The sequence below is a fragment of the Chiloscyllium plagiosum genome, unplaced genomic scaffold (assembly GCF_037043375.1).
Source record: "Chiloscyllium plagiosum isolate Xiang-an unplaced genomic scaffold, Cpla_swu_hap1 HiC_scaffold_8, whole genome shotgun sequence".
In the NCBI taxonomy this organism is placed as follows: Eukaryota; Metazoa; Chordata; class Chondrichthyes; order Orectolobiformes; family Hemiscylliidae; genus Chiloscyllium; species Chiloscyllium plagiosum.
In genome coordinates, this window is record NW_028270146.1 from 114,689,455 (window position 1) to 114,714,248 (window position 24,794).

General features: G+C 45.1%; 1 long non-coding RNA gene across 2 annotated transcripts in view; it reads right to left on the reverse strand.

Moving 5' to 3' along the window:
• The window catches only part of LOC148149518 (uncharacterized), a 78,565-nt gene that overhangs the window by 16,148 nt on the left and 37,623 nt on the right, over window positions 1-24,794 (reverse strand). Inside the window, exon 3 of one of the 2 annotated variants that reach the window (XR_015757789.1) lies at window positions 17,707-17,851. The exons of the other annotated variant lie outside the window; for it this stretch is intronic. This is a non-coding gene — a long non-coding RNA (uncharacterized LOC148149518). The remainder of the gene's footprint in view (window positions 1-17,706; window positions 17,852-24,794) is intronic. 2 annotated transcript variants of the gene reach the window in all.

A 24,794-nucleotide genomic window follows, 5' to 3' on the forward strand; every position in this document is an offset into this window, starting at 1 on the left:
AGATGAGTGAAAACAAGATGGATGAAATCTCCGGAATGATGCTTGCGAATTTCGGGGGCGATGTTTAAAAGAAAAATTGCAGAAGATAACAAATGGTAATTAAAGAAAAAGGGGAAATTGTGGGATGTGGGAGAAATACTGTTAGTTCTGCAATTCCATTTACTTATACAAAGTAAATGAACTCACACCAGTGTGTAATTGATTTAGCCAAGAGCTGAGTCAACAAGAATGGAAACTATGTAGAGGAAATATATAATTGTTTTTGTATTAGCTAAAACTGTATGCCAGCATGAAACGTGATTGCAAAACAATGGTAGATATTATGGGCAAATAGATAAGATGTTGTGAGGGGATGAAGTTAAGCTAGATACGCCTGTACAAACAGTAGGTATAAACATCTGTTTCCCACTTTTACGGAGACACAGGAACAAACCCCAATTAAAGAGGTCATAGGTCATGACCTCGGGAGAGGCCCAGATGGAGAGAGTAGATACTGAAGAAGAAAGAATATGCCTAACAATGACCTGCAGCGGGATGAGGTCAAATGGCCTTGTGAGGGCAGAAAAAAGCATTTTGTCACAGACAAGGCAGGATAAACAGGAGTAATCGGGCCAGTCTTAGGGAAGGGGAGGAGCAATGTAAAACAAAAGAAATCAAATTATATAAATATTGTAGTTGAATTGAATTTGGTGTGTATGTCCTCTGCCTTAAAGGCACTGGGCATCACACCCAATTGCAAGTGTAAAATAAAGGACACTACTGATTCAGATTTTTTTCTCGGATTGCAATTATTTAAGTGTGTGGGCTTTGTTCCTCAGAGTTATAATATCCCAGTCCCCAGAGCCAATCCATGCTTTGACCTAGTCTGCCTTACCTGTCAGACCTTGTGTGTCGAAATAAATGTCCTTTAAACCAGAAGACTTTTCCCTCCCTTGACTGTGCCCCTGGATATCCTGGATAGAAAACATGCTTTCGATGGATGATGCATTTTTCCCTTGTCTGATCAATGAGCCCTCTCTTACTCAGAATCCAAAACCCTGCCAAACTACTTTAAACCCTCCGGGGTAAGACAAACAAATCTCCCTCCAGGGATACTGGTGCCTCTCTGGTTGAAGTTCAACCCGCCCCCCTTTTTCAGGTCACCTCTACCACAGAAGAGATCCCAATGATCCAAGAACTGAAAACCCTGCCCCCTCCACCAGCTCCTCAGCCACGTATCCATCTGACCGATCTTTCTATTTCTACCCTCATTGGCTTGTGGCATTGGGAGTATTCTGGAGATCACAGCCCTTGAGGCATTACTTTGTAACTTCTTTCCGCACTCCCTGTACGTATTTCACAGGATCCCATTCCTGTGACTATGTCATGTGTACCGATGTGAAAATGACCTCTGGGTATTTATCTTGCCACTTCAGAATGTTCTGTAACTGCTCAGAGACATCCTTGACCCTGATACCCGGCAGGCAGCACACCATCCTGGGGTCTCTTCTGCAGCCACACAGTCTCCTGCCTGTCCCCCACTATTGAGTCTCCTATCAGTATCACTGTCAATACAGAGGATCTGACAAACAGAGACTGGGTGGACTATCTGCAGTTGGATCTATATTTGGAAAGTGGGAGAATGTTAAAGTGATACAGTGAGAATTCAGGGCCAGTGTGCTCCTGATAAGGGAAAACTAAAGGCAGCATATCCAGCGAATACTGATCAAGTGATATTGTGAGTTTGTAAAGAAAATACAGTGCAATAAACTCCAGTGAAGCCAAAGGAAAGTATAGAGAGTGCAAGGGGATTCTTGAAAAATGAAGGACAAACAATGGTCATTAAATATCCTTGTAGAAAGTGTTAAGGAAAAGCCACAAAGTATTTTAGCAGTATAGTTAGAATAAGAGAATTACTGGGGAAAGAGTGGAGCCTGTTAGAATCTAAAAGGACAATCTGTGCACGGAGCCAGAGGAAGTAGGTGAGGTCTTCAACGAATACTTCCCATGTGTATTCACACAGGAGAAAGACATTATCGCTGAGGATGTCAGTTGGGATGGCGAGTTTCTCAAACATGTTAAGATCAATAATGTGGCAGCATTGAATGTTTTCACATGCATAAAGTTGGAGAAATCCACAGTGGGCAACGAAATGCTTCCCAGGCTGCTATGGGAGGTAAGGGAGGAGATTGCTGGGGCATTGGCGGATATGCTTAATATTTTGCTGGACACAGATGAAGTGCCGAATGACTGGAGGATCGCTAATGTGGTTCCTTTGTTCAGCAAGGGCAGCAGGGATAGGCCAAATAATTACAGAGCAGATAGTCTGACAGCAGGGTCAGGGAAATTATTGGACACAATTCTGAGGGACAGGATGAAACAACATTTGTAAAGGCAGAAACTGATTAGGGATACTCATCATGGATTTGGTAGAGTAAGATCCTCTCCCAAATTAAGCTGAGCTTTTTGCTTGAATTTACGATTGAGGATTTTGATGAGGGCAGTGCGGAAGATATGGGTTACATGGAGTTCATTCAGGCGCTTGACAAGGACCCTCACGGAACGCTGTTCCAACAGACCAATGGGATCCAAGGCAATTTGGCTGCCTGGATCCACAACAGTGGAGGTATGGTTTGTGCTTGAAATTCTTTCACCAGCGGGTGTACTACAGGAATCTGTGCAGCAACCATTGCTGTTTATTATAGAACGTAGAAAAGTACAGCACAGAACAGGTCCTTAGGTCCACAATATTGTGCCGAGACTTAATCCTAATGTAAAATATAGTAACTTAACCTACGCACCCCTCAACTCACTGCTATCCATGTGCATGGCCAGTAGTTGCTTACATGTCCCCTGATGTCTCCTTTATACCTTCCTCCTAATATCGTCACACTATGACTCCTCGTACCAGTCAATCCTGCCTGGGGAAAAGTCTCTGGCTATTGTCCCTATGTATTCCTCTCATTACTTTGTGCAGTATTATGTACATTTATGAGTTGGATGTGAAAGCAGAAGGTATCATTAGTAAGTTTGCAGATGACATGAAAGGTGAGGGTGTTGGTCTCAGGCTACAGTCTGAAGGTTGAGTCTGGGACAGAATTTCAAGACAGGAATTTAAACAGAGGGAAAACTGATCAATTAAAGTACATTTATTTCAAAATAAAAGGCCTAACAGTTAAGGCAGATGAACTCAGTGCATGGATGGGAACATGGGACTGGGGCACCATAGCATGACAGAAACACAGCTGAGGGAGGGACATGACTGGGAGTTCAATGTTCCAGGGTACAGATTCTACAAGAAGGAAAGAACAGGAGGTGATAGAGGAGGGGGAGTGGATTTGTTTGATCAGTGAAAACATTACAGCAGGATTTATAGAGGATATTCCTGGGAATGCCCAGTGAAGCCATAATGGTACAACTGAGAAATGAGAATGGGTCATCAGTTTGATATGACTGTACTACAGGCCCTCAACAGTCAGTAGGAATTTGAGCAGTAAATATGTCGGAAGATCTCAGAGATCTGTAAGAATGATAGGGATGGACTGGTCGGGGATTTTCACTTTCCAAACCTAGACTCGGACTGCTAGAGTGTTCAGAGCTTGGATGCGAGGAATTTGTTAGTCGCGTTTAAGAAAACTGTCTCACTTAGAATGTAAATGGTCGGACTGCAGAAAGGGGTAAAACCTGACCTCCCCTTGGGAAACAAGGAAGGGAAAGGGACTGAGTTATTAGTGGGGCAACACTTTCGCAAAGTGATCACGATTCTATTAGTTTTAAAATAGCGATGGAAAAGGACAAGGTCCACAAGTTAAAGATCAAAACTGGCCTTGCTTCAATTCAGAAGGTATTATTCAAGGGCTCTTAACAATTGATTTTGGAGGCTAGTTACAGGTAAAGGGACATCAGGCAGGTGGGAAACTTTAAAAGTGAGATAAACTGAGAGGTCAGGGCCAGCATCTTCCTGTTAGTGTGGATGACAATGCTGACACAAGTAGGGAACATTAGATAAGGTGGGGGTATTGAGGCTCTGGTCATCAAAAAGGGGGCACATGTCACTTATGGCCAGCTGGATTAAGGGCATCCATTGAAGAACATTGCGGGTGGAGTAATACATTTAAGAGGGAAATCAGGATGGCCAAAAGGGGACCACAGGAAGCTTTGGCAGATCAGGCTGAGCAAAATCCAAAGAGATTCTACATGTATGTTAACAACACAAGATTAACTAGGGGCAGAATATGGCTCCTTGAAGATGAATGAGGCCATCCACAGGAGATGGCTGAAATACTAAACGAAAATGTCACGTTTGAACTTACTGTGAAGGAAGACTGGGGACGTCGGGGGAAAAAAATGTGACTCCACATAAAAGAAGGTACTGGAGGTATTAAAATGCATATAAGGGAGACAAGTCCTTGGGAACTAATAAAGTATATCTCAGGATATTGTGGGAAGCTCAGGAAGAAATTGCGGAGTCCCATAAAGTGATTTCTCTATCACTGATAGCCAGAGGTTATCAGTGTCTTCAGGGATCCTGGAGGGGGCTAATGCTGTGCCAGTGCTTAGAAAAGGCTACGAGGGAAAGCCAGGGACATCAACACCAATTGGCTTGATGTCAGTGGTGCATACGTTGTTGGAAACAGGTCCTCGGGATAGGAGTTATATGTATTTCCAAAGACAAGGATTGATTAGGGATAGTCAGCACAGCTTTAGTGTACTGCGTAGAATTCTGATCAGCCTGATTTAGGAAGCATTTTCTGAAACTGTAAATGCTGCAAGGATTGACGAAGATGTTACTGATACTGGAGGGTGTGACATAAACGGAGAGGCTGGATAAGCTGGAAAGCAACATGGGGGTGAGGAGATAAGATTGTTTTGGCAAATAAGGTAAAGGAGAATGCAAAGAGTTTTCTACAGCACACACGTACAAAAAAACAAATGGACAGACACTAGGGCCCCTCAAAGATCAGTAAGGCCATCGATGTGTGGAACCATAGGAGATGGGCAAGAGCCTAAATGAGCATTTCATGTCAGAACAGACTGTGAACAAAGACTAGGAAACAAACGAAATAAACAGTGTTGGCTTATAAAGAGTCCCTATTACAGAAGAGGTGGTGCTGGAGGTCTTAGAACACAAAGGTAGAGAAAGCTCTAGGTCCTAAACAAGCGTATCCCAGAACATTGTGACAATGTAGTGGCAGGGACACGAGCAGGGATATTTATATCATTGTCTTTCTCATTTCCATTGGGTGTAGGTGGCTGAGGGGTGACTTTACAAAGGTTTAGACAACCATGAGGGGTACAGGTAAGTTGATTAGCCAACATCTTTACCACAGGGTAGTGGGGTCCATAACTAGATGGGATTGAACTGCAGAAGGAGAAGGGGTTAGCAATTTTGGAAAGTGTTAAAATAGATAAGTCCCCTGCGGTGGATAGGATTGATGCTTGGATTCTCTGGTAAGCCAGGAAGGAGATTGCCGAGCCTTTGGCTTTGATCTTTATGTCATCATTGTGTACAGGAATAGTGCCAGAAGGCTGGAGGACAGCAAATGTTAACCCCTTGATCAAGAAGGGAAGTAGAGACAACCCTGGGTAATTACAGACCTGTGAGCCATACTCCGATTCTGGGTAAAGTGTTGGAAAGGCTGGTAAAAGAAACTAACATTTATAATCATCTTGAGATGAATAAGTTGATGAGGGATAGTCAGCACGGTTTTGTGAAGGGTAGGTCATGCCTCACAAACCTTATTGACGTATTTGAGAAGGTGACCTAACAGGTGGATATGGCTAAAGCAGATCTTGGTCATGCAGGTGAACAGAGACATCACTGTGTCTATGTACATGGATCCGTTGAAAGTCGCCATCCAGCATGTGAGCTTTTATTGATACAGGGATTGAGTTTCGGAACCATGATATAATGCTGCAGCTGTACAAAATTCTGGTGTGGCTGCATTTGGAGTTTTGCCTATGGTTCAGATCACCCCATTACAGGAAGGATGTGAAAGATTTGGAAAGGGTTCAGAGGAGACTTACTAAGATTTTTCCGAGTCTGGAGTGAAGGTCTTATGAGGAAGGCTGAAGGACTTGAATCTGTTTTTGCTCGTAAGAAGACATTTGAGGCCAATTAATTGAGACATAAAAGATAGTCAGAGAGTTAGATGGGTTGGACAGCGAGAGCCTTTTCTCTTGGGTGGCGATGCCTAACGCGAGGGGAGACAGCTTTAAATTGAGGTAGATACTAATATTAATAAATAGATATGGAACAGATGCCAGAGGTAGGTTCTTTACTCAGAATAGTCGAGGCATGGTATGCATTGCCTGCAACAGTAGTAGACTCACCAACTTTAAGGACATTTAAATGGTCTTTGGTTAGTTATATGGACCAGAATGGACCAGTGTTGGCTACTTGGGCTTCAGATTGGTTCCACAGGTAGGCACAACACCGAGAGCCGAAAGGCCAGTACTGCACTGTCATGTTCTGTGTTCTAGAGGGCATAAATATAAGATGGGAGAGGAAAGACTTAGATGGGATTGCAGGAGAACATTTTCCACACAGAGGGGGGTGCAGGCATGGAATGGGTTTACAGGGGAAATGGTAGAGAAAAATACAACAACAACATGTAAAAGACATTAGGGCAGGTACATGGAGAGGAGAAGGTTTGAAGGGATATGGGTCAAGTGCAGGGAAACATGACTTGTTCAGGGAATCTGGTCAGCATGGACTTGTTGGATCGAAGGAACTGTTTCTGTGCTGCATGGCTCTGTCTCCAGTTAATGGAGGAGGAGACGACCGAGATAAGGCATGTGATCGACACTGAAGCAAGTTACAGCGATAAGGATGGTAGTCTGGAGTGCAATACATTTCAACTATGTTGATGGGCTATCGGAAAGAGAAGACGTTACAGAGACAGGAACTGTTATAGGAGTTAAACATTATTGAAGACACTGGTGCACAAGACATGCCACAGATACAGTGTTGAAAAGTAGTGAGTCTTAGTACAACAGAACTTACAGCAGGGGTGGGGTTTGAGCCTGCGTTGTGTCGTACTGTGCTCCCCCTCCAGCACTGTATCTATATCATGTCCTATTAGCTGATGTTTGGAGCCCTCTCATTGCTCTCTGCTCTGTGCACTGTGAGCGATCTTACCTCGCTGCAGAATTTATTGAAGACTCAAGATCTCCCTTCCCTTTGTCTTTCTGGCTGACCAACCATCTTCAATGTGGTGATGGATGAGACACCCAGCAGCTGGGAAGTCTATTGAGTCAGGAACAACCTAAATACAGACAGAACAGAGAGAAATGGGCAGAATGGGATGCTAGACGAATGAACTGAGTGTTACACTTAGAGAATGGCACTAAGTCACACAGAGATCTGGCAAATCCCAGGCTGCATCCTTGGCCTGTTCTGCCTCGTCTCTCCGGAGTGGAGAATTATGTTGGCTCAGGATCTGGAGTAGCTGCAAGAGTGAGACACCCTGACAGAGGCAGCAATTAGACCCACACAGTGAGGGATACCACATGGAGAGCGACTGAGTGATATCACCAGAGTGTTGGAAGATGTCAGTATCAAACAATTGTGTCGGAAGAACGGGTTTTGCTTCATTATGCACTGGTATAACCGGGCAGGAATGAGCAACCTGTGAGCAAGTGAAGTGATGGCCTTGTAGTATTATTGCTAGAGCATGTATCAAAAACCTCAGCTAATGTTCAGGGGAGACAGGTTTGAATCCCACCATCAGAACGGGGGGAATTTTAAATCAATCAATACAAAAAATGCAACTAACAATTCATGAATAAGTATGAAACCGTTGCTGATGTCCAAAATAATCTTTGTTCATCAAAAAGACACTGGTTCTTTTGAGAAGGACATCTGCCTATCCTCACGTGGTCTGCACGACATACCCACAGCAAAGTGTTTGCCTCTTAATTACCCTCTGAAAGGGCCGAGTAAGCTACTCAGCACAAGGGCAGCTAGGGCTGGGCAAGAGAGGCTGGTCAGCCAGAGACACCCACATTCCACAAGTAAATAAAAACAATCCCATTGCACTGGGACCCAATGGAACCATGATGAGAATGGAGTGCTGGTAAGGGCTGGGCAAGAAAGGCTGGTCAGCCAGAGACACCCTGGTCGGTTTATGGACAGAGCTTTAAACTGACAGAGAGGATGCAGGGACAGGATTCAAGTGAAAGGAGCTTTCCAAATCCAAAGAGAAAGAGGGAAGCATCAGAACAGCATGGGGATGTGGCTGAAGACAAGCAGAAAGGAGCAGGGTGGAAAAAGTTTAACTAAAACTGTACATCAGTGAATAGGTTTGTGACAGGAGATTCTGGGAAAGAGTAAATTATGTTTTATTTTGGAATGGACAAAATATTTTCAACATGGTAAATGGATTTGTGACACAGAGATAAATGGGATTTAGACAGTAGAGAGACATTGTTACAGGGCGAACAAAAGGTGGAACATAAATATTCAATGGTTCACAACCTTGTGGAAACTCAGGCAAAATGGGCAACGCTAACAATAATGGGTAAGAAAGGCATTACTGAGAAAGCATTTGGTCTCAGATCATGAAGTAGAGTCAGTCTGAATGTAAATTCTGGCTACTACTTGCCAAGGACACAAGCAGCAGAACAGTTTTAGCCACCGAACAGCATTTCATTGCTCACCACTGCATTAAACAGGAACTCATTGGAATTTTTAACAAAGGCACTGAGATAAATTTGGGAAACTTCAATATTCGCATAATCTGGGACAATCACACTGACAACAGTGATATTCAAAGAGGAGAACTTTTTTTTCCCTCAGATATCACATTGTGCAACTGGCGATGGACGCAGCTATCTCAGAGCGACTGTTGTCTGATGAAGCTAAGGGAATGAGTAATGTCACACAGAGAGATCTTCTGGGAAACTGGGATAAATTGAAATTTAATTAAGTCTAAAGCTTTAACGTGAATCACAGAATGGACAAGATACAACTGGAAACAAATTAGCCCATTTACATGGGTTTGAGAAGTGAACTGACCAAGGATTAACAGGATGAACAGACTGAAATGTGTGTCTGTAAATGAACAGTTGAAAAACACTTGAAGAATGGTGTAAAACACTCAACAAAAGGACATTCCATTTTAATTTCCATCAAAACCTCAACAACGAATTCCTACCTGTCCCTCACTCAGGACAAAATGGATCTTATTAGATTATCAGGCTTAGAAGATCACCAAAATGTACTAACAATTCTAAAGTGAGAGAGTGTTTATGCAGTAAGTGTTAGAGAGATTGCGAACTGTCTGCTAGCAGGAGGGGGGCAGTGAGAAGGGAAATCATTATCAGGGTTTTATGAGATGATAGGAACAGGGAGAGGTGAAGGTGCTGGAGGTGGTGAGAGTGTTACAGAGAGTAATCAGGGCCTGAACGGTGTTACAAAGCCAGTACGAATTGCTGCAGCTGGAGGGGTTTACAGAGGTAGGGAGGGACATATGTATTTTAATTTAATCATTCAAGGGCTGTGGGTGTCACTACCCGAACCAGCATTCTTTTCCCCACTGCTAATTACCCAGAGGGCAGTTCCGAATCAGCCATATTGCTGTGGGTCTGGAGTCACATGACAGCCAGACCAGTTTAGAATGTCAGATCACCTTCCCTAAAGGATGTAAGTGAACCAGATGTCTTTTTCCTACTGATCAACAATGCTTTTATGGTGGCCTCACCAGTGTCCACCACAACATGACATCCCAACTCCTACTCTCAATGCTGTGACCAATGAAGGTAACCATCCCAAACGCCTGCTTCACCAGCCTGGGTACCTGTGACACCACGCTCAAAGAACTGTGTACCTGCATCCCTGGGTCACTGACTGACAACACTACCCAGGGCTCAAACATTAACTGTACACGTCCCACCATGGTTTGTTTTACCAAAATGGCACACTTCATATTTTTCTAATTAAACTCCATCTGCTATCCTTCAGCCCACAATCCCAGCAGTACTGTCCATCCTGTTTTATCACAGTTAACCTTCTTCACTGTCCAGTATATCACCAATTTTAGTGCCACCCACAAACGTATTTACCAGGAAACTAATATTCTCAGCCAAATCAATTATCCAAATGACAAACACCTCCAGTCAGAAAAACAAAATGTCTCCAACTGCCCTCTGTCTTATACCATGAGGTAAATTGTATATCCAGTTGACTAGCTCGTCCAGGGTGCCATATCCTTTTACCTTGATCGGAACGTATTACCCAGTTTTCCATATGGAAGGAGAACATAAAACAGTACAGTATAAGGCCCTTGGGCCCTCAATGTTATGCCGACCTTTTATCCTCCTCCAAGATCAAACTAACCTACATACATTTCATTTTACTACCATCCATGTGCCTTTCCAAGAGTCTATTAAATGCCCCTAATGTATCTAACTCTACTAACACCACTGCAGTACATTCGACGCACCCACCACTCTTTGGAGAACAAAACTCTGAAATCTCCCCTAAACCTTCTTCCAGTCACCTTATTATTATACTCCCTTGTGACAGCCATTTCTGCCATGGGAAAAAAGTCTTTCACTGTTCACTGTGTCTGTGCCTCTTATTATCTTGTTCACATCTACCAAGACGTCCCTCATCCTTCTTCACTCCAATGAGGAAAGCCTTACCTCCCTCAACCTTTCTTCATAAGACATTTTCTCCAGGACAGGCAGCATCCTTGTACATCTTCTTTTTACCATCTCTAAAGCATTCCACATCTTTCCTGTAATGAGAGAACCAGGACTGAATGTAATATCTAAGTGTGGTCTGAGCAGAGCGCTATAGAGCTGCAGCATAGCCTCACGGCTCTGAAACTCAATCCCCCAGCAAATGAAAGCCAACACAACGTATTCCTTCTCAACAACCCTATAAGCTTGGGTGGCAACTTTGAGGGATCTATGGAGGTGGAACCCAACATCCCATTGTTACTCCACACTGCCAAGAATCCTATTTTTAACCCAATACACTGAATTCAAGTTCGACCTTCCAAACGAATTACTTCACACTTTTCCAGATTGTACCCTTTCCGCCACCTCTCAGCCCAGCTCCCCATCATGTCAATGCCCCGTTGCAACCAGCAACAGATCTCCAAACTATCCACCACTCCAACAATCTTTATGTCATTGGCAAACTTACGAACCCAATCTTCCACTCCCATATCCAAGTCATGTATAAAAATCACAAAGAGCTTGGTTCCGGGAACTGATCCCGGCTGAACACGACTGGTCACCGAACTCCAGGTTGAATGTTTTCCATCTATCATCACCCTCTGTCTTCTATAGGCCGGAATTCTGTATCCAGACAGATAGGTTTCCCTGTACCCCATGCCTCTGTACTTTCTGAATAGCGAGAGGTATTCAGAGGTGCTGTATGAAAGGATTGAGAAGTGCTGGGGGACTGGAGAAGGTTGCAGTGATATCATGTGCTGGAGATGCTGGATGTTACAGACAGAGTGGGTTGTAGGTGCTGGACAGGATGACAGACATAAGGATTTTTGTGGCGTTTTGGGGATAGTGGACACAACACTAAGTGTCAAAGTCATTTTGGAAGGAGATAAGGATAGTGCAAAAGTGAAGGTGCCAAATTTGGAGAAGCCCCCGAATCATTAGAATGTTACTGTCACTGGGCATTATCATTATCACGAGACAGGAGCTGGCAAACACAGACTGGGAGGAACTATTTGCAGTTGGGTTCATATTCGGATCAAGGAAGAAATTTAAAGTGATACAGTGAGAATTTAGGGCTAGTGTCCTCCCAGAAGAGAAGAGTGAAATACAACGGCAGTAACTCCAGTGAATACTGGTCAAGCGATATCGTGAGCTGGATAAAGGAAGCACAGTGCGATGAAAACAGGCAAAGCACTTCAAAAGTATAGAGAGTGCAAGGGGTCCTTAAAAATGAGGAGCAAAGAATGGGTTTGAAATACCCTTGGGATATACTGTTAAGAAAAGGCCATAAGGTGTTTTATCAATACAGTTAGAGGAAGAAGATTACTAGTTAAATAGTTGCGCCTGTTAGAAACCAAAGGGATAATCTGTGCATGGAGCCAGAGGGAGTAGGTGAGGTATCCAATGAATACTTCCCATCTGTATTCACACAGGAGAAAGACATCGTAGCCGTGGATTTCAGTTGGGATGCTCAGGTTCTACAACATGTTAAGATCAATAAGGAGCAAGTATTAAATGTCTTCACAGGCATAAAGGTGGAGAAATCCCCAGTGCCCAATGAAATGTATCCCAGGCTGCTATGGGAGGTAAGAGAGGAGATTGCTGGGGCCCTAGTGGATATATTTAATACTTTGCTGGCCACAGGTGAAGTGCCGAATGACTGGAGGATCGCTATTGTGGTTCCTTTGTTCAAGAAGGGCAGCAGGGATAGACCAGGTAATTACAGAGCAGATAGTCTGACAGCAGGTGAAGGGAAATTTCTGGGAACAATTCTGAGGATGAATAAACACTTGAAAAGGCAGGGATCAACTCGGCTGGGTCATCACGGATTTGTCTGAGGAATTCAGTTGCGTTTTCTTTTTAAATGATCTCTCAAAATATTGATGAGGGCAGTGCAGATGATGTGGTTTACGTGGACCTGAATAAGGCCTTTGACAAGGTCCCACATGGAAGGCTGGTCCAAAAGGGAAGAGCCACTGGGATTCAAGGCAAGTTGGTAAATTGGATACAAAATTCGTGGATAAACATCTTCGTGTTTGAAATTCATTCACCAGCGTGTGTACCACAGGGATCTGTGCAGGAACCATCGACGGTCAGTCTGTCGAATAGTAACTTCGATGTGAAAGCAAAAGTAATCATTAGTAGGTTTGCAGACGACATGAAAGATGAAGATGTTGTTCACAGTGAGGTGGTTGGTCTCTCGCTACAGTCTGATGACGATCAGATGATAATCTGAGCAGAGTTTAGTTCTGATCAATGTGAGGTCATACCCTGTGGGAGGTACGATAAGCGAAGCGCAGACATAATGAATGGTTGGTTCTTGCCAACTACTGAGGAACACAGCGACCTGAGGGGACAATCCAAATATCCCTAAAGGTGTCAGCACAGGTGGACTGGGAGTGGAAGGCATCTGAACTGGGAGTGCATGGGGGACCCACATCCTGGTGGGGTGAATTGTTAGATCTGCTTGAGAGGATATAATCTAATCTGGCAGGATGTTGAACATTAAACAGTCACAAAGTCAGAAAGAAGATTGAGACTGTTGCACAAGGTAAAGACAGCAATTTCAACAGACAAGGCAGGCAAGAACACAGCAGGGAATAGGGGAAAACTGATGATTAAACTGCATTTATTTCATTGCAAGGGGCCTGACAGCTAAGGAAGATGAACTCAGGGCATGGATTGGAACATGGGACTGAGAGATTTTCGTTATTACAGAAACAAAGCTGATGGAGGGACAGGACTGGCAGCTCATTGTTTCAAGGTAGAGATGCTACAGGAAGGGGAGGCAAGAGAGGATGTGTGGTGGTGGGCTTCGATTGCAAGAATCATCACGGCAGTACTTAGAGAGGATATTCCTGTGGTATCGCCCAGTGAAGCTATGTTAGTGGAACTGAGAAATAAGAATGGGTCATCAGTCTGACACGATTGTCCTATTGACCCCGAATAATCCGTTGCAGACTGAGGAACAAATATGTCAGGAGATCTCAAATATCGATCACAATAATACGGATGTTATGGCAGGGGTTTTTAAACTTTCCAAACTGAGACTGGGACTGCCAGTGTTTGCAAGGGAGGAATTTGGTAATTGCGTTCCAGAAAACTCCCAATCAATATGTAAATAGACTGAAAACAGAAATGGGCAAAACCTGACCTCCACTTGGGAAACAAGGTAGGGAAAGGGACTGAGGCATTTGTATTAGTTTGAAAATGGCTACGGAAAAGGGCCATTTTACTATTCAAGTTGTAAAATGGAGCCAGACTAATATTGATCTTATCAGCCAGGAACTTTCAAAAGGTGATTGGAGAGTCTATTTACAGGGAAAGCGAAGTCTGGCAAGTGAGAATATATTAAAAATGAGATAAATTGAGCGTTCAGCGCCAGCATGTTCCTATTTGTGTTCAGGTCAATGTTGAATGCATTTTGAAACACTGGCTGACAATTGAGGATCTGGTCAAGGAAAAGGGGGCACATGTCAGGTATAGCCAGGTGGATCAAGAGAATCCACGAAAATCACAGGGGCTTTAGGAATACACTTTGGGTGGAAATCAGGAATGCAGAAAGGGTACATGAAATAGCCTCGGCAGAGAAGCATAAGGAGAATCCAAAAGTGATTGTATAAATATATTAAGAGTAAAAGAGTAACTCGAGACAAAATAAGGGCCCTTAAAGATCATTGAAACAATTGATGGGTGGAACTGCAGGATATTTCCTAAGACCCTAAACAACTTTTTCACTCCAGAACTTACTGTGGAGAATGACTGGGGAATTCAGGGAACAAGAGTAATATGTTAGATCGCAATTGGAGTTCTCTGCAATTCCAGTATCCCTGCTCTAGGAATGATGTTGTGAAATTTGAAAGTGCTCAGAAAGGATTTACAAGATGTTGCCAGGGTTGTTGCTGAATAAGTTGGGGTTATATTCTCTGGAGCATCAGAGACTGAGGGGTGACCTGACAGACGTTTATATTAACATGGTGTGTATGGATTGGGTAAACATTCAAGGTCTTTTCCCAGGGGTTGAGGAGTCCAAAACTAGAGGTCATAGGTTTAAGGTTAGAGGGGAAAGGTTTCAAGGGACTGAAGGGACAGCTTTTTCATGCACATGGTGATACGTGTATGAAATGAACTGAGATAGAAAGTAACATAGACTAATACAATGACAACATTTAAAAGGTATCTGGTTGGGTATATCAATAACAAGTGTTTTGAGGTACTTGGGCCAAATGCTGGTAAATGGGATGGATGCATTTAGATCTTCTGGTCAGCATGGATGAGTTGAACCGGAGGCTCTGCTTCCATGCTATCCATCTCTATGACTTGAAAAGAGTGCATGTTAAAGAAAAGGTGGTGCTGGAGGTTTTAAAACACAAAGGTATGGACAGCCCCAGGACCTCATTAAGTGTATCATAGGACATTGTGGGATGTTAGGCAAGAAATTGTGGAGCACCGAGCAAAGGTATTTGTACAATTGACAGCCATGTGTGATGTGCTGGAAGACTGGAGGGTGGAATAGTGGACTGTGAAGGACGTTTGCTAAAATGGATCTTGATAATATGGGTGAATGGGCTGAAAAACCGTAGATGGAATTCAATCTGAATAAATACAAGGTAGTGCACTTGGTAAAACAAACAAGGGTAGAGCTTATACAATTAATGTTTGGGCCTCGCTTAGTGTTTTAGAGCAGAGGGACCTCCGGGTTCAGGTACATAATTCTTGAAGTTTGCATCACAGGATGGATAAGACAGTGCTTGGCATGCCTGACTATTGCTCAGTCCATTGAGTGTAGGATTTGGGACGTCATGTTGAGATTGTATAGACATTGGTGAAGCCTCTTCTGCAAAACACTGTCCAGTTCTGGTCGCCCAGTTATAGGGAGGATATTATTAAGCTGCAGGGAGTTCAGAAGAGATTTACCAGAATGTGGCTGGGTATGGAAGGCTTGGGTTCTGAAAAAAAGCCTATCCAGCCAGATTTTTTTAAGTGGAGCTTGGAGGATGAGAGATGGCCTGATGGAATTTTATGAAAAAGATGAGGGATATAGATAGAGTTAATGGCAGTTGCCTTTTCCTCAGGATGGGGGAGTCTCAAGTGGAAGGGCCACATTTTTAAGGTGAGAAGAGGGATATGTTAAAAATAAAGACATGGGGGCTAATTGTTGCACAGAGGGTGGTTTGGGAGTGGAATGAACTTCCTGAGGAAGGGGGGAATGTGGGTACAAATACAATGTTTAAAACACAATTGATTAAGTACAGGAATAGGGAAGGGTTAGAGGGATATGGGCCAGCAACAGGCAGCTGGGATGTGTTTAGTTTTAAGTTATGCTTGGTACCAACTGAAGGATCAGTTTCCATGCTGCATGGCTCTATGACAAGAATATAATTTTATTCTATTATTTAAGAAAGGCTGCAATGGAAAGCCAGGGAACTTAAGACTAATTAGCCCAACGTCAGTGGTGGGTAAGTTGTGAAAGTGATTCTGCCAGACAGGAGTCACATTCATTTGGAAAAGCAAAGATTGATGAAAGATAGACAGCAGGGCATTGTGCATACAAAGTCAGGGCTCACTAACTTGATTGCTTTCATTGAAGTTGTGACCATACATTGTCTACACCAACGTCAGAAGGGCCTTTGACATGGATTAGCATGATATACTGGTTAGTAAGGTTAGATCACATGGGATCAGGGAGACCTCGCCAATTGGATACAAAATTGGCTTGACAGTAGGAGACAGAGGGAGGTGGGAGAGGATTGTTGTTCAGACTGTAAGCCTGTGACCAGCGGTGTGCCATAAGGATCAGGGCTGGGTCCACTGATGTGAATCATCTACATAAAAGATTTGGTTGAGAATATAGGAGTCATTGTTTGTAATTTTATGGATGATCAAATTAATGGTGTAGTGGGCAGTGAATACAGTTATCAAAGGGGATCTCGACCAACTGGGGCAGTGGACCAAGGAATGAAAGATGGAGTTGAATTCAGGTGTTGGATTTTGTTAGGACAAACCAGGGAGGACTAACATAGTTAATGGCAGGGCCCTGGGCAGTGTTGTCAAACAGAGAGAGACCAAGGAGTGCAGTTACATTGTTCCTTGGAAATGGCAATCACAGGTGGACAGCTTGGAGAAAGCAGCATTTGGCACACTTGCCCTCATTGGCCAGCACTTGTAACATTATCCTAAATATTTCCCTTGGGCGGGGAGGCTATGGGGTGAACTTATCAATGTTTACAAAATCTTGCGGGCCCTGAGTAAGGTGAGAAGCCAAGGGTAGGTGAGTCCAAAACTAGAGGGTATAAACAGGAGGTGAGAGAGCAAGGATTTAAAGAGGGAGCTGAGGGGCAACATTATCCACAGAGTGTGGTGCATTGATGGAACGAAGTGCCAGGGGCACATGAAGAAACAAGAACAATTACAACATGGAAAAGACATTTGGACAGGTACATGGAGAGGGGAACATTTGAAGGGATATGGGCCAAACACAGGCTGAAGCGATTTGTTCAGTTTGGTAAACCTGGTCAGCATGGACTAGTCGGACTAAAGGTTTATTGGAGGAGGAGACTACAGAGATAAGGCATGTTGGAGACACTGAAGCAAGTTACAGAGACAGGGATGGTAGGCTGGAATGCAGCACATTTCAAATATGTGGAGGGACGAATGAAGAAAAGGGAGGTTACAGGGACTGGAACTGATGTAGGAATTACACACTTTTGAAGACACTAGTCAAGGAGACATAACATAGATACAGTTTTGGAGAGGGAGCGCAGAACAGAAAGATCCAGGCAGCAGTCCCAGTCTCTCATGGGAAGCCTGCTTTCCCCTCTGTTATACTGATGCTCACTAAGATAGCACAGACATGGATCGATAACTGTGACACTCCCAATGCTGACTCAGTACAAAGTAAGTTAAAGCAGGGGCGGTGATTGAGTATGGGGTGTGTCTGTACTGTGGTCCCCCTCCAGCGCTGTATCTGTGTCATGTCTTGTTAGCCAATGTTTAGAGCCCTCTCATTGCTCTCTGCTCTGTGCATGTGAGTGATCTTACCTCACTGCAGGATTTGTTGAAGGCTCCAGATTTCCCTGCACTTTGAAAATGGTTGGTCAGCCAGAGAGACAATGAAGTGATGGACGAAACACCCAGCAGCTGGGAAGGCTACTGAGTCAGGAACTTCCTGAGTACCTACAGGAGTCTGAGAGATAGACAGATTGGGAAATTAGACATATGCAGTGAGGGTTACACAGGGAGAATGATACTGTATCCCACAGAGATCTGGAAAATACCAGTCTCCATTCTTGGCATGTGGTGCTGTGTCACTCTGGAGTGGAGAATTCTGTTGGCTCAGGATGTGGAGTAGCTGCAAGTGAGAGACACTGACAGACGCAGTAATTAGACCCACACAGTGAGGGAGACCACATGGAGAGATAATGAGTGAGATCACCAGAGTTCAGGATGATTTCAGGATCAAACAAATATGTAGGAAAAACGGCTTTAGCTTCATGACACACTTCATGATGTATCAATGCTCAGGGATAAGCAACCGGTGAGCAGGTGAATTGCTGGCCTAGTAGTATTATTGCTAGAGCATGTATGCTAAACCTCAGCAAATGTTCCGTGGAGGCAGGTTTCAATCCCACCATCAGAAATGCAGAAATTTGAAATCAATAACTAAAAGAAAAGGTCATTAACAGTCGATAAATACATATGAAACCATTGCTGGTGTACCAAAAAAAAAAGCCCAATCACTTGTCCTTTCAAGAAGGACATCTGCCCAACCTCACGTGGTCTGCACGACACACCCACAGCAAAGTGTTTGCCTCTCAATGACCCTCTGAAATGGCCAAGCAAGTTACTCAGCTCAAGGGCAGCTAGAGTTGGGCAAGAAAGGCTGGTCAGCCAGAGACACCCACATGCCATACCTGATTTTAAAAGATAACCCATTGGCATGGTCCCACTGGAACCCTGCTGGTACCAGTGTCCTGACCAGTCATGTCAGTAGGTTTATGGACATGGCTTTAAACTGACAGAGAGGATGCAGGGACAGGATTCAGGTGAAAGGAGCTTTCCAAATCCACAGAGGAAAGGTGAAGTATGGGAGCAGCATGGGAATGTGACTGAAGACAAGCAGAAAGGAACAGGATGGGACAGTGTTTAATTAAAATTGTACATCAGGAAATCGGCTTGTGACAGGAAATTGTGGGATTTTTTTTGGAATGGGTAATGTCTCTTCAATAAGGTCGATTGATTTGTGAAACAGAGATAAAAGATTTAGACACCAGTGTGACGTGGTAACAGGGTGAACAAAAAGTGGACATAAATATTCAATGTCTGGATCAGTGGTGCTGGAAGAGCACAGCAATTCAGGCAGCATCCGAGGACAGGCAAAATCGACGTTTCGGGCAAAAGCCCTTCATCAGGAATAAAGGCAGAGAGCCTGAAGCGTGGAGAGATAAGCTAGAGGAGGGTGGGGGTGGGGAGAGAGTGGCATAGAGTACAATAGGTCAGTGGGGAAGGAGATGAAGGTGATAGGTCAGGGAGGAGAGGGTGGAGTGGATAGGTGGAAAAGGAGCTGGGCAGGTCGGACAAGTCCGGACAGGTCAGGGGATCGAGTTTCTGGAGGTTAGAAGCTAGGATGAGGTGGGGGAAGGGGAAATGAGGAAACTGTTGAAATCCACATTGATGCCCTGGGGTTGAAGTGTTCCGAGGCGGAAGATGAGGCGTTCTTCCTCCAGGCGTCTGTTGATGAGGGAGCGGCGGTGGAGGAGGCCCAGCACCTCCATATCCTTGGCAGAGTGGGAGGGGGAGTTGAAATGTTGAGCCACTGGGCGATTTGGTTGATTGGTGCGGGTGTCTCGGAGATGTTCCCTAAAGCGCTCTGCTAGGAGGCGCCCAGTCTCCCCAATGTAGAGGAGACCGCATCGGGAGCAACGGATACAATAGATGATATTAGTGGATGTGCAGGTAAAACTTTGATGGATGTGGAAAGCTCCTTTGGGGCCTTGGATAGAGGTGAGGGAGGAGGTGTGGGCGCAGGTTTTACAGTTCCTGTGGTGGCAGGGGAAAAGTGCCAGGATGGGAGGGTAGGTCATAGGGGGGCGTGGACCTGACCAGGTAGTCACGGAGGGAACGGTCTTTGCGGAAGGCGGAGAGGATTGGGGAGGGAAATATATCCCTGGTGGTGGGGTCTGTTTGGAGGTGGCGGAAATGTCGGCGGATGATTTGGTTTATGCGAAGGTTGGTAGGGTGGAAGGTGAGCACCAGGGGCGTTCTGTCCTTGTTGCGGTTGGAGGGGTTGGGTCTGAGGGCGGAGGTGCGGGATGTGGATGAGATGCGTTGGAGGGCATCTTTAACCACGTGGGAAGGGAAATTGCGGTCTCTAAAGAAGGAGGCCATCTGGTGTGTTCTATGGTGGAACCGCTCCTCCTGGGAGCAGATACGGCGGAGGCGGAGGAATTGGGAATACGGGATGGCATTTTTGCAAGAGGTAGGGTGGGAAGAGGTGTAATCCAGGTAGCTGTGGGAGTCGGTGGGTTTGTAGAAGATGTCAGTGTCAAGTCGGTCGTCACTGATGGAGATGGAGAGGTCCAGGAAGGGGAGGGAGGTGTCAGAGATGGTCCAGGTAAATTTAAGGTCAGGGTGGAATGTGTTGGTGAAGTTGATGAATTGCTCAACCTCCTCGCGGGAGCACGAGGTGGCGCCAATGCAGTCATCAATGTAGCGGAGGAAGAGGTGGGGAGTGGTGCCGGTGTAATTACGGAAGATCAACTGCTCTACGTAGCCAACGAAGAGACAGGCATAGCTGGGGCCCATACGTGTGCCCATAGCTACCCCTTTGGTCTGGAGGAAGTGGGAGGATTCAAAGGAGAAATTGTTAAGGGTGAGGACCAGTTCGGCCAAACGAATGAGAGTGTCGGTGGAGGGGTACTGTTGGGAACGTCTGGAGAGGAAAAAACGGAGGGCTTGGAGGCCCTGGTCATGGCGGATGGAGGTGTAGAGGGATTGGATATCCATGGTGAAGATGAGGTATTGGGGGTCGGGGAAACGGAAGTCTTGGAGGAGGTGGAGGGCGTGGGTGGTGTCTCGAACGTATGTGGGGAGTTCCTGGACTAGGGGGGATAGGACAGTGTCGAGGTAGGTAGAGATGAGTTCAGTGGGGCAGGAGCATGCTGAGACAATGGGTCAGCCAGGGTGGTCAGGCTTGTGGATCTTGGGAAGGAGGTAGAACCGGGCAGTGCGGGGTTCCCGGACTATGAGGTTGGAAGCTGTGGGTGGGAGATCTCCTGAGGTGATGAGGTTCTGTATGGTCTGGGAGATGATGGTTTGGTGATGGGGGGTGGGGTCATGGTCAAGGGGGCGGTAGGAAGAGGTGTCCTCGAGTTGGCGTTTGGCTTCAGCGATGTAGAGGTCAGTGCGCCCCCTTTGTCCGCTGGCTTGATGGTGAGGTCAGGATTGGAGCAGAGGGATTGGAGGGCTGCGCGTTGTGAGGGTGAGAGGTTGGAGTGGGGGAGGGGGGTCGACAGGTTGAGGCGGTTAATGTCCCGGCGGCAGTTGGAAATGAAGAGGTCGAGGGCAGGTAATAGGCCAGCGCGGGGTGTCCAGGTGGATGCAGTGCGTTGGAGGTGGGCGAAGGGGTCCTCGGAAGGTGGGCGGGAGTCCTGACTGTGAAAGTAAGCTCGGAGGCGGAGGCGACGGAAAAATTGTTCGATGTCACGGCGTGTATTAAATTCATTGATGCGTGGACGGACGGGGACGAAGGTGAGTCCTTTGCTGAGGACTGATCGTTCGTCCTCAGTGAGGGGGAGGTCTGGGGGGATGGTGAAAACTCGGCAGGGCTGGGAGCTGGGAGCTGGTGTGGGTGTAGAGCTGGGAGTGGGGTCGGAGCCAGTACCTGGAGTGGGTGTGATGGTGGGGGGAATGGGGGTAGTGTTCCCCTCGGGGTTCTGGGGGGTGGGGATTCAATGGTTCACAACCTTGCGGAAACTCAGGCAAAATGGGTAATGCTAACAATAATGGATAACAAAGGCATTACAGAGAAAGCATTTGGCCTCAGATCATGAAGTAGAGTCAGTCTGAATGTAAATTCTGGCTACAACTTGCCAAGGACACAAGCAGCAGAACAGTTTTAGCCACCGAACAGCATTCCATTGCTCATCACTGCATTAAACAAGAACTCATTGGAATTTTTTAACAAACACATGGTGATAATTTTGGGAAACTTCAATATTCACAAAGTCTGGGACAGTCACACTGACAACAGTGATATTGGAAGAGGAGTTCAGAAAATTTTTTTCAGTGTTTCTTTGAATAACAAATTGTGCAACTGGCTAGAGACGTAACTATCTCAGAGCGACTGTTGTGTGATGAAACTTAGTGAATGAGTAATGTCACCTGGAGAGATCCTCTGGGAAATTGTGATAAAGTGCGGTTTAAAGAAATGTAAAGTTTTAAAGTGAATCACAGAAAGGACAAGCTATAACTAGAAACAAAACAGCCAATTACATGGGTTTGAGATGAGAACTGACCAAGGTAAAGAGGCGAAACAAACTGAAACATGTGTCTGTAAATGAACAGTGGAAAACATTTGAAGTAACTGTGTAAAACACTCAATAAAAGGACATTCCATTGAAACAGACAAAACCTCAGCAAGAAATTCCCACTGGCCCCTCACTCAGGACAAAATGTATCATATTAGATTATGAGGCTGAGAAGATCACCACAAAGTACTTAAAATCCTGAAGTGAGAGTGTGTTTTAGGAGTAAGTGTTAAAGGGATTGTAAAGGGTCTGCTAGCAGAAGGAGGACAGTGGGAAGGGGAACATTGTCAGGGTTTAATGTCACAAAAGGAACAGGGAGAAGTGAAGGTGCTGGAGGTGGTAAGAATGTTATAGAGAGTGGTCAGGGCCTGAACAGTGTTAAAAAGCCAGTACGGATTGCTGCAGCTGGAGGGGTTTGCAGAGGTAGGGAGGGACATATGTATTTTTATTTATTCATTCATGGGATGTGGGTGTCTTGCTAACTACCCAGAGGACAGGTCAGGGTCAGCCATACTGCAGTGGGTCTGGAGTCACATGTTAGCCAGACCAGGTTAGAACGTCAGATGTTCTACACAAGAGGAGGTCAGTGAACCAGATGAGTTCTTCCCACTGATCAACAATGCTTTTATGGTGGCCTGACCAATGTCTTGTACAGATACAACATGACATCCCAACTCCTCCTCTTAATGCTCTCCCCAATGAAGGTAACCATCCCAAAGACCTGCTTCACCAGCCTGTTTCCCTGTAACACCACTTTCAAAGAACTGTGTACCTGCATCACTGGGTCACTGACTGACAACACCACCCAGGGCCCGAACATTAACTGTACAAGTCCCACCCTGGTTTGTTTTACCAAAATGGCACACTTCACATTCATTTAATTAAACTCCATCTGCTATTCTTCAGCCCACTATCCCAGACTTCATCACTGTCCAGTTTACCACCAATTTCAGTGTCACCCAAAAAACTTACTTAACTTCCTTAACAATATTCCCATCCAAACAATTTATCCAAATGACAAACAACAGGGGACCCACTCCACCGCTGGTCACATGTCTCCAGTCAGAAAAACAACATGTCCCCATCACCCTCTGTCTCCTACCATCAAGCCTAATTTTCTGTCCAGTTGACTAGCTCCTCCTGAATGCCATATCCTTTTACACTGATCTGAGCTTATTACCCAGTTTACCGTACGACATGTAGAACACAGAATAGTACAGAACAAGACCCTTCGGCCACGATGATACGGCAATCTTTTATCCGACTGTAAAATCAAAAAGAAAAGTGGCAGACTGAGATTAATTCAGATAAATGCAAGGTGCTGCATTTTGGGAAAGCAAATCTTAGCAGGACTTAAACACTTAACAGTAAGGTCCTAGGGAGTGTTGCTGAACAGAGACCTTGGAGTGCAGGTTCATAGCTCCTTGAAAGTGGAGTCGCAGGTAGATAGGATAGTGAAGAAGGCATTTGGTATGCTTTCCTTTATTGGTTAGAGTATTGAGTACAGGAGTTGGGAGGTCATGTTGCGACTGAACAGCACATTGGTTAGGCTACTGTTGGAATACTGCGTGCAATTCTGGTCTCCTTACTATCGGAAAGATGTTGGGAAACTTGAAAGGGTTCAGAAAAGATTTACAAGGATGTTGCCAGGGTTGGAGAACTTGAGCTCGAGGGAGAGGCTGAACAGGCTAGGGCTGTTTTCCTTGGAGCGTCGGAGGCTGAGGGGTGACCTTATAAAGGTTTACAAATTATGAGGGGCATGGATAGGGTAAATAGACTAAGTATTTTCCCTGGGGTTGGGGAGTCCAGAACTAGAGGGCATAGGTTTAGGGTGAGAGGGGAAAGATATAAATGAGACCTAAGGGGCAACGTTTTCACACAGAGGGTGGTATGTGTATGGAATGAGCTGCCAGAGGAAGTGTTGGAGGCTGGTACAATTACAACATTTAAGAGGCATTTGGATGGGTATATGAATAGGAAGGGTTTGGAGGGATATGGACGGATGCTGGCAGGTGGGACTAGATTGGGTTGGGATATCGGGTCAGCATGGACGGGTTGGACCGAAGGGTCTGTTTCCGTGCTGTACATCTCTATGACTCTAACTTCCATACACTTCATTTTATTATCATCCATGTGCCTATCCGGGAGTATATTAAATGTCCCTAATGGATCTAACTTTACTGCCACCACTGGCAGTGCATTCCATTCAGCCACCACTCTGTATGTAACCAACCTACCTCTGAAATCTCCCCTTAAGCATCCGCTAATCACCCGAAAATTATACCCCCTTGTAATAGCTATTTATGTCAGAGTAGAAAATCTCTCTCTATTCACTCTATGACTTTCGTCACCTTGTTCACTTCTGCCAAGTCGCCCCTCACCCTTCTTCACTCCAATGAGAAACGTCTTAGCTCCCTCAACCTTTCTTCATAAGACATGCTCTCCATTACAGGCAGCATCCTAGTAAATCTCCTCTTTACCCTCTCTAAAGCTTGCACATCCTTCCTGTAATGAAGGGACCAGAACTGAACACAATATTCCAAGTGGGGTCTAACCAGAGCTCTGTACAGCTGCAGCATAACCTCAAAGGTTTAAAACTCA